Source organism: Echinops telfairi, unplaced genomic scaffold (assembly GCF_000313985.2).
Source record: "Echinops telfairi isolate 266 unplaced genomic scaffold, ASM31398v2 ScPeMD7_7467;HRSCAF=8505_1, whole genome shotgun sequence".
Classification (NCBI taxonomy): Eukaryota; Metazoa; Chordata; class Mammalia; order Afrosoricida; family Tenrecidae; genus Echinops; species Echinops telfairi.
The window spans coordinates 28,045,463-28,056,202 of NW_022111368.1; positions in this window are offsets into that span (position 1 = coordinate 28,045,463).

The window sequence follows — 10,740 nt, forward strand, 5'->3', positions numbered from 1 at the left end:
TATCTTGGGGTTGGTAAACTGAGTGCAAAAAACGGTACCTCTCAGATACCTATGGCTCAAAGACAAGGGTGCTTTAAATAAGACTTCTCCGGAGGAGAGACTGCAGGTTACAACCACTGCTGGTGTGCGTGACTCAGTTTCCCTGGAGGGAAACCGAGAGTCCCGGGGGGTGAAATCCGTCTTGCTGTGGGAAAGGAATATGGGAAAGCAAAGTGGCCGTGACTTTGACGTGGAAAACAGTTGTGGGCATTTCCCAACTCCCCCTGTCACCCGCGTCCGCCCAGCCCACTGTGGGCAGAGAGGGCTTGTGATCCCTCAACAATGACCCCAATCCAAACGAACAAATCCTTGGCACAGGCCTGGTGGTGGGGGTGTCCCCAGGAAGGGCTAGGACAGGAATACTGGCCCTCAGTAGCCATTATCTACATATGCCAGGGGGAGAGAGGGTAGCAGTGAGGGCAGGAGCTATGCAGTGAGCGGTCTGAGGAGGGTGCTGGGACCCCCTGAGGGGATGGGATGAGGGTAAGGCTTAGGGGTCCAGTGGGGGCAATGTGGATGCTGAGGCAGCCGGAACAGAGCTTCCACTGCACATCGGTGTGGGCCATAGGTGAGGAAATGGGCTTAAATCTGAGGTCTCCACCCGTGGTGAGCCAGGACTCGAACCCGGCTCCCATGTTTTTAATATTGATAACCTCTCTGCGGGTTTCCGCTCATTGTCATCCTCATTTTGACATGGGGGTGAGACTGAGGCTCTGGGTGGTGAATGAGCTACAGGAACACCACTGGCTACGTGGTAGCACCAGCGTGAAATCCAGCCAATGCACAGCCTAGCCTGAGGAGGAAGCGTCGGGGGAGTGAGGGCCAGACAGGAACTGCCTGTGCACCTATGACTGCCCACCCATGGCTGCCCACTCACCATCCTTGTGCCCCTCTCTCCTCACACTAAATAAAGGGACCAGGGCTGCAACTGGATGCTCCTGAAACCCTGGCTCTTACCCTTTGGCCCTGGGGTGGGACATGTCTACAAGCTCACCCCAAGGCAAATGACGCTGGGCCCTTCGGGTTAAACCCCGTGTTGTTGTTGTTGTGGGTGCCATCGATTGGGTTCCACCACATGGCAGCAACCCTATGAGCACCACCCAGGTACCACGCCAGGTACCACAAGTGATGGAACCCATTGTTGTAGCCGCTGTGTCCCTCCATCGCCTTTACCAAGCACAGTGTCCTTCTCCAGGGTCTGGGGTCTCCTGACAACATGTCCAAAGTATGTGTCTCCATGTTAATGAGTTGGCCTCTAAGAGCCAGCACCTATGGATTTGGTAACAGGCACATCACCATCCATATTTAGTAACTACCCAGAAGCTTCCCACTTCCCAATTTATAGGCCACCCTTCCTGCCGGAGGAGCTGAGACTTTGGCGGCACACAGGTGTGGGTTTGGATCCCAGCTCCCGTGTCTATGCATGGTGTCACACTGAGTTCCACACAGTAACATACACACCCTGTCTCTGGGAAGCAGAGAGGAGGCTGGAGCAGAGAGCATGGCAGGCGGGGGGTTCACCAGGCCCCTGGACAGATAGATGGGCAACACGGGAGGAAAGGAAGTGCATGAAGGAAGCAGGCTCCCATGCGGTCACAGCTGCAGATGCAGCTGGCATTGTGATGGAATGGTATCAGGAACCTTAAGGAGCTTTTAGTCTCACTTTGGTCCATTCTGTAAGGATTGACCGAACCAGGGATTGTGCTCCAGGTTGGGGATTGAGACCTGGAGGGTGCCCTGTGAGTTTGGGCCCAAGCCCCCTTCCTGGGTTGGACAACCTCAATGATAAGGAACTCTCTTGAGCGCTTACAAAGCAGTGGCTCATCCCAGCATGGGATAGGATTGTTCTAGCCTGCAGGCAGCCCAACGCACGCTTACAGTGGTGGTTGTGCAAAGCCCCAGCAAGTCAACACCTGTTCTTGCCAACCCAGGAACAATATGATTTAAATGGAATTGCCTCCTGAGGCAACTGTTTGCAATAGCAAGTAATTCACAATGACCAGCAAATCCAGCGGAGGAGGAATGGCATCTCTATTTGCCTCCCTAAAAGCTTTAATACTGTCTTGGCTCAAAGTCTCTAGCTCATACTCCCCCATCTCCAGCCTCCAGTGCCTTCTTCCTGCACCCCAACTACCAATGGGTCTGAACACTACAGCCCAGGACAGTCTGAGAGGGTAGCCCCTCACATGTCTTGGTGTCTGTGGGTCTCAATAAAAAAGCCACACATAATAATTCAGCACATTCTGTCTATAAAAACATTACTCCTCGATCCCCTTGCAGAGGGGTCTCGAGGAGGAGATGAGCCATTCAGGGTGCAATGTAACAACGATGAGAAATACAACTTTCCTCTAGTTCCTAAATGTTTCCTCCCCACTCCCACTACCATGACTCGAATTCGACCTTGCAAGTCTGGCTAGATCAGAGGATGTACACTGGTACAGATGGGAACTGAAAATACAGGGAATCCAGGACGGATGAGCCCTACAGGATCAGTGGTGTGAGTGGTGATACAGGGAGGGTAAAGAGAGAATGGGTAGGAAAGAGGGAACCGATTACAAGGAACTATATGTGACCTCCTTCCTGGGGGACAGACAACCGAAAAGTGGGTGAAGAGAGACGTCGGACAGGACAAGTTATGACAAAATACCAATTTATAAACTATCAAGGACTCATGAGGGAGGGGGGAGCGGGGAGGGAGGGGAAAAATGAGGACCTAATGTCGGGGGTTTAAGTGGAGAGAAAATGTTTTGAGAATGATGTACAAATGCGCTTTACACAATTGATGTGTGTATGGATTGCGGTAACAGTTGTATGAGCCCCTAATAAAATGTTTGGAAAAAAAATTACTCCTCTCTGACACAACTCCAAATTCATTTCCCTCTCTGTCCCTGAAGTAAAGGCTATTATTAGACTGGATGAGATCTTCAAGAACTCTCCCCCACCAACATATGAGCATATGAGCAAGAACCAAAAGAAGCTTAGGCTGCACTTAAAGCATTAGCCAAAAAGAAGGTTCCAGGAATTGATGGAATACCAATAGGAATATTTCAACAATGAAGCATTCGGACTAAGGAAGACTGGAAACACTCAGTCATCTATGCCAGACATTTGGAAGACAGCTACTTCATCAACTGACTGGAAGAGATCCATATTTGTAACCCTTCCCAAGAAAGGTGACCCAGCAGAATGTGTCAATTATAGAACAGTATCATAAGGGCTCAAGTAGAAAGCAAATGTTTGGAGAATGATGATGGCAACAAATGTACAAATGTGCTTGACACAATGGATGGATGGATGGATTGGGATAAGAATTGTACGAGCCCCCAATAAAATGATTTTTAAAAATATATCACATGCAAGTAAAATTTTACTGAAGATCATTCAATAACAGTTGGAGCAGTACATAGACAGGGAGCTGCCAGAAGTTCAGACCGGATTCAGAAGGGGTATCATTGCTGACATCTGATGGATCTTGGTTGAAAGCAGAGAATACCAGAAAGATGTTTATTGTGTTTTATTGACCATGCCAAGACATGTGACTGTGGATCATAACGAACTATGGATAACCTTGAAAAGAATGGGGGTTCCGGAACACTTCGTTGTGCTCACGCAGAACTTGTACCTGGATCAAGAAGACGTTGTGCGAAAGGAACAAGGGAATACTGCATGGTCTAACCTTACAAAAGGTATGTGTCAAGGTTGTATCCTCTCACCACACTTATTCAATCTGTCTGCTGAACAAGTCATCAGAGAACCTGCATTATCTGAAGAAGAATGTGGCATCCAGATTGGAGGAAGGCTTATTAGCAGTCTTTGATATGCAGATGGTACAACCTTGCTTGCTTAAAGCGTGGATGACTTGAAGCCCTTGCTGATGAAAATCAAGGGTTGCAGCCTTCAGTACGGATTATAGCTCAATGTAAAGAATCCTCACAACTGGACCAATAGGTAGTAGTATGCTAAGCAGAAAAATGATTGATTGAAATCGTCAAGAGTATCACCTTGCTTAGATCCATAATCAATGCTCATGGAAGCAGCAGTTAAGAAAGCATTCCACTTGGGTAACTGCCGCACAGGACCTCTTTAAAGTGCTGGGAAGCAAGGATACGCCTTTGAGGACTAAGTGCACCTCACCCAAATCCGAGTATTTTCAATTGCCTCCTACGCATGTGAAAAGTCAGACATTGAATAAAGAAAACTGAAAAAAAATCGATGCATTTGAATTATGGTGCTGGTGAAGAATATTGAAAGTCCCACAGACGGCCAAAAGAACACATTTGTCTTGGAAGAAGTACAGCCAGAATGTTCCTTAGAGGCAAGGATGGCCAGACTTCGTGCCATGTGCTTTGGACGTGTTGGCAGGAGAGTTCAGTCTCTGGAGAAGGACGTCGTGCTTGGCACAGTAGAGGGCAGCGGACAAGGGGAAGGCCCCCTGTAAGATGGCTTGACACAGTGGCTGCCGCAATGGCCTCAAACATACAAACAATGGTGAGGACGGGGCGGATGGGGCAGGACAGGCAGTCTTTTGTTCTGCTGTGTGACAAGGTTGCTACGAATTGGAACTGACTGGACAGCACACAACAACAACAACAATGACAACAACAACAATTACATATCCATGGCTCAGAAGAGAAAAAAAGCAGCTTTGTCTTAGGTGTGTTTTAAAATAAATGATCCCCAAGGGGAAGAATAACAGAAATGTGGGTGAAGGGAGACAATGGGCAGTGTGAGATACGAAATCATACTAGCAATATAGAATTGATCAAGGGTTCACGAGGGGGGAGGGGAAACAAGAGGAGCTGATACCAAGGGTTCAAGTAGAAAATGTCTGGAAATGTTGACGGCAACATATGAACAAATACGCTTGATACAATCGATGTATGGAATGTTTTAAGAGCTGTAAGAGCCCCATAATGAAATGATTTTAAGAAAAAGATAGAAATCTGATGGTTTATTCCACAACTCCCTCTTCTTCCATTCGTCATGATTATCTTGAGCCTTCTGTGGCAGGGCGGACACCTGCTTCACGCATGTAACCGCCAGCAGGAGTTCCTTGGTGCGGATCTGCCATCATTTCCTTATTGAGTCCCCTCTTGACGGTGCTCAGTCTCCCTCGGCACTCGCCTACTAACCTCAAGGTTGGCGGTTCAACCCCACCCAGCCACACTGCAGAAGAAAGGCCTGCCGACCTGCCGTCAAGATGAGGGTCAAGAAGACCCTAGGGAGCAGTTCTGCTCCGTGACACTTGGGGTCACCAGGAGTCAGAATCATCGCAGAAGCTGAGTTTTGCTGCTGTTTCTATGGTACTTGATCTTTGGGCAATTCCACAAGTTCACCGAGAACACTGGAGACCTCTTTCAAACACTTTCTGGGGTGGGAGCTCCCAGAGACTGGAGCTGAAAGCTGCCTCGGTGTCCTAGCCTCCCTTGCCGGCCCGTTTCTAGGAAGAAAGCGGGTGCTGGCAGTGCTTCTCAACCATGAGTGCGCAGCCTTGCAGGGCCTTCAAGACCATCTGGACCGCTGACCTCGTTTTCGAGAACAGGTCACGGAACCAAGAAAAGTTCAGTGAGATGTCTGAGCTCACAGAGCAAGTCGGTGCCATGGCTTCTCCTGGGAGCCACAACCCATCCAATGTACTCAGGAAACAGAACACAGCCAGTTCTCTGCCCTGGGAAGCTCTGTTCCCAGGCTCGGCAGTTGCAAAAGGCCCCCAGGGCTTTGTTTTCAAAGGAGAAATGGAGCCCAGAGTATTTTTAACCGCTGGCTCCGCCTTGCTTGGGCTCTGCTCCCCCGGGCACGCTGTCCAGGAAAGGCCAGCTTCACAGTGGCATTTGCAACTCATGGAAAACAACAAACGCCCGAAATAGACGATACCCCGGCTCAGGAATGGAAAATATTGGCTCATGCCTTCAAATGCCTCTTTTAGAAAAAGACAAAAATAGCTTTCGGCCTTTTGGGGGGAAACTGCTGGGGTTGAGGGAGAGGGAGTGAGGAGGTGGGGAGCTGGGCTAGGGATGACAGATTGCCAAGAGTCCAACTTTCCTACCAGCCACGAAAACTCCCTTCTCCAGTTGGAAGTTTTGTCCATACCCGAGTCACTGCTACACCTGAACGTCTGTTCCTTCCCGCACAGTCTCAGTTCTGCTCTGCATCTGAGCCCGCACCCCTGACTTCCTTCGTGAGGCCGGGGCTGGTGTGTAGTACGGTGCTGCCCCTCCCCGACCTCCCTGCCCAAAGTCCCAGTACTGTGGAAACCTGAGATTCTGAATTTCTTGAGCCCTAAGGGCAAAAGGTGAATTCCCATGAGGCCAAGAAGGCGGTGAAAGGACTGGCACGGAGAGGCAAGTTGGTGTTCTTTCCCACATACAGACCCAGCCCAACTGTGTATCCATGGGCAAGCCCTGTAACCTCCCAGAACCTCAAGTCCCTTACCTGGAAAGCAATGCCGATATTTTATCCATGCATCCATCCATATTTGCTGCAGGCACTGGAGACGTAGCCGTGACGAGGGACTAGAGTCCCTAGCCAGATAGGACCTTTACCAACCTCACAGGTTGCTGGGAACCAGCCACTCACGCCTGCTGCAAACAATCGCTAAGCCAAGGCCTGGTGGTGGTGGCACTAGGTGCCATCAAATTGGTTCTCCCGGACAGTCACGCTCCGTACAACACCATGAGACACTGGCTGGTCCTGTCTCGCTCTCTTCCTCTGTGCTATGGTTGAGTGCACTGTTGCAGCCGCCATGTCCATTCAACTCAGGAGAGCCCTCTCTCTTTCACCGGCCCCCTGCTTCAATGACCATGACCCCATTCTCCAGATACCGCTGCCTCCTGATTCTATATGCAGAGAACAGGAGACAACGTCTCACTGGCCTCCCTTCTAAGCAGCATTCTGGCCGTACTTCTTCCAACACAGATTTGTTTGTTCTGGAAGTTCACAGTACATTCGGTATTCTCTGCCAATACGATAAATGAAAGGCATCGATTCTTCGGTTTTCCTTGTTCATGGTCCAATTTATACATGCAGACGAGGCAGTTAAAAACAGCATGGTTTCGATCAGGTACACCTAACTTCTCAAAGGGACATCTCTGCTTTTTGGCTTTAAAGAAGAGTTGCCCAGTGAAATGCATCATTTGATGTCCAGACTGCCGCTTCCGTGGGCAGTGGCTGGGGGTCCAAGTAGAAGGAAATCCTGGTCAACTTCCATCTTTTCTCTGTTTGTCACGACATTACTTATTGGTCCACTTGTGAGGATTTGTTCTTCTTCTTTATGATCAGGTATAATCCAGATAGAAGACTGTAATCTTTGATCATCATCAGTAAGTTCTTAAGTCCCCTTGGCTTCCAGCAAGCTACGTGTGTTGTCTACATATCACAGATTGGGACTAAACCTTTTTCCAATCCCGATGCCCCATTCTTCTACATATAGTCCAGTTCCTTGGATTATGTGCTCAGCACACAGATTGACTAAGTATGGTGAAAGGACACAATGCTGACACCCACCTTTCCGGGTTTTAGACCAGGCAGTATCCCCTTATGTTCCAGTCACTGCCTCTTGGTTGATATACAAGTTCCGCATAAGCACAATTAAGTGTTATGGAATTCCTATCCTTCACAAGGTCATCCATAATTTGATACAAAGCACACAGCCAAATGCCTTTGTATAGTCTGTAAAACATAGGCAAATGTCCGTTTGGTACTCTGCGCTCAGCCAAGATCCATCTGACATCAGCATTGATATCCCTACTTCCATGTCCTCTTTTGAATCTGGCTTGAATGTCTAGCAGTTCCCTGTTGATGTACTGCTGGAAACATTTTTTAAATTGCCTCTGCCAAGTTTTACTTGGGTGTCGTATTAATGATTTTGTTTGATAATTTCCACATTCTGTTGGATCAACTTTCTTTGGAATAGGCACAGGTATGGGTCTCTCGAGAGGTTGGCCAGGGAAGTAATCTGAGTTTCTTGGCCCAGTAGAATGAGAGCTTCCAACATTGCATCTGCTGTGAAAACATCTCAATGGGTTTTCTGTCAAATCCCGGAGTCGTGTTTATCACCAATGCCTTCAGTGCAACTTGGACCTCTTCCTCGAGGACCATCAGTTCTTGGTCATATCCTACCTCCTGAAGTGTTTGAACATCCATCAATTCTTTGGGTACGACTGTCTATATTCCTTCCATCCTCTTCTGCCCATAGAATCCTTCAATATGTCTATTTGAAGCTTGATTTTTTTCTTCAGTTCTTTCAGCTTGAGCTATGCTGAGCGTGTTCTGCCCTTTTGGTTTTCTGACTCCAGGCCTTTGCTCACTTCATTAGAATACTTTGTCTTCTCAAACTGTGCTTTGAACTCTTCTGTTCGGCTCTTTTACCTCATCATTTCTTCCATTCACTGTAGCTACTCTATATCCAAGAACAAGTTTCAGAGCCTCACTTGACATTCATTTTGGTCTGCCCCCCCACCCCTTTCCTGTCTCTTTAGTGACCTTTGGGTTTCCTCATGGATTTATGAGGTCCCTGACATCACCTCACTACTTGTCTGGTCTTCAGTCATTAAAGTTCAAGGCACTGGATCTATTCTTGGGATACTCTCTACATTCAGGTGGGAAACACTCAGGTTGCACGTTGGACCACATGTTCCAGCTAGGAGCCCTGGTGGCGCAATGGTTAGGCATTGGGCTGTGATCCACAGGGTCAGCAGTGCTGAGACAACAGTCGCTCTGCAGGAGAAAGATGAGGCCGTGAAGAGTGACAGTCTCTGGAGCCTAGAGGGGCAGCTCGACCCTGTCCTAAGGGTCTCCATGAGTCAGCAATGACTCGATGGCAGTGAGTGGTAGCTGTGATTCTCTGCTCCTGGTTTCCGTCTTTTTTTTTTTTTTTGGCATTCCAATCACCAGGAATTGTCAATGCATCTTGAGTGCATATTTTGATCAATTCCATATTGCAGAAGTTGGTAAGAATCCTCCATTTCGTCCTCTTTGGTGTTGGTGATTGGGTGTGGAGAGGAGTAGTCCTTGCATCGACTGGTCTTCTCCGTAGTTGTGGACATTGTCCCGGCACTGACAGCACTGCGAGACGTGTCCTTTAGGAGGGGGAGTGTGATGCCATCCCTCCTCAGTGAGTCATTTCTGGCAGAGTGAACCACATGATTGCTTGATTCAAAATGGCCCGTACCCATTTCAGCCACTAATGCCTGAGATACTGATCTTCATTATTTCGTTATTTATTTTTAAAATACTTTTAATGGGGGTTGTTTTTTTTATTACTTCAGTATTCTGGAACTAGGAAGTGGGAATGTCTTTGACAAGTGTTTATCCTATCAGGCACTGCATCCAGCATCTTGTATGGCTGTTTAATTTCATGTCATACCAGCTTTATGAAATCAGCACAGTACTTGTCCCCAGATTACAGATAGGACCTGGAGGCTCAGAGAGTAAGTGGTGAACAAGTTTGCATTCTCATCCACAAACAAGGAAGGGCAGGGAAGGGCTGACTGCGTGTCAAGTACCTGGTGGACCCAGAGGATCAGGTTGACTAATGCCTGGCCTTGCTCACAGAGGCTGAGTTCATTCCCACTCACAGCGGCCCTCTAGGATAGAGTAAAACTGCCCCCGTGAGTTTCTGAGACTGTAAATCTTTACAGGAGTAGAAAGCCTCATTGTTCTTCCATAGAGGGGCTGGTGGTTTCAAACTGCTGACCTTGTGATTAGCAGCCCAACGCAACCCATTATGCCACCAGGGCTCCTGAAGCCTGGCCTACTGAATTGAAAACGGAATTCAGCACAAAATGTACCGGACAAATAATAGTAAAGACAACAGCAGGAAAAAAAATTTCGTTTTCTTTAAATAAGATCTCCATTGAGCGACTGCCGCTCCCATTTGACTGATGAAGAAACTGAGGCATGTACAGTTGGATGACTTGCCCGAAGACAGAATAACCAGGGTCTCTGTAGCAGGATTTCTTATCCCAGAGGCAGGTGCCACAATTCCCACACCGACCTGGTGGAGATTCGGGGTAAGGGATCCAAGGCAGCAAGGGCCAAGAGAGAACTGAACTACATCTCCCAGGATGCTGCGCGAGGAGGGCGTGCAGGGGTGGGGCCGCCGTGAACACGAGGCTGTAATTTCTTGGTATTAAAAAAAAAAAAAAGTAGCGAAAGAAAAGAAAGAATCAAAGCCTCCAGCGTCACGTCTAGGAATAGCCTCGGAGCGGGGCCAAGTCATTATAGACGATGAGTAATCCGGTTAAGTCATTTCTTTAAACACCATTCCTTGTAAGAGAATTAAAATATCGGTTTACATCAGAGCGGGAGCGGCGGGCTCCAGGGACTCGGGCTGGGCGCGCGGCCAGGAGGGGGGCGCGGCTGGCGCGGCTCCACGGCTCGATCGGGCCGGCGCGGGGGGGGTTGCCAGGGCCCTGGCAGCTGGGCACGGGGCTGGGGCGTGGCCTCCAGGGCTGGCGGGAGGGGGCGGGACTCTGAGAAGCCCCCTCCCCGCCAGGCCTCAGTTTACCGCGTAGCTAAGGGACTCAAGTGTGGGGCAGCCTCCTACGGGGCTCCCTTTCCTTCAGTGCCCCTCGCCCCACCCATCCCTCCCTTTCCTCCCCAAAGCCCTCGACCTCCCGGGATGTCAGGCATCCCTGCTGGACAGCTGCAGGCCCGAGGGGACCGGCGGGGACACGGCGCGGAGAGGACGCCCTCCCCCCC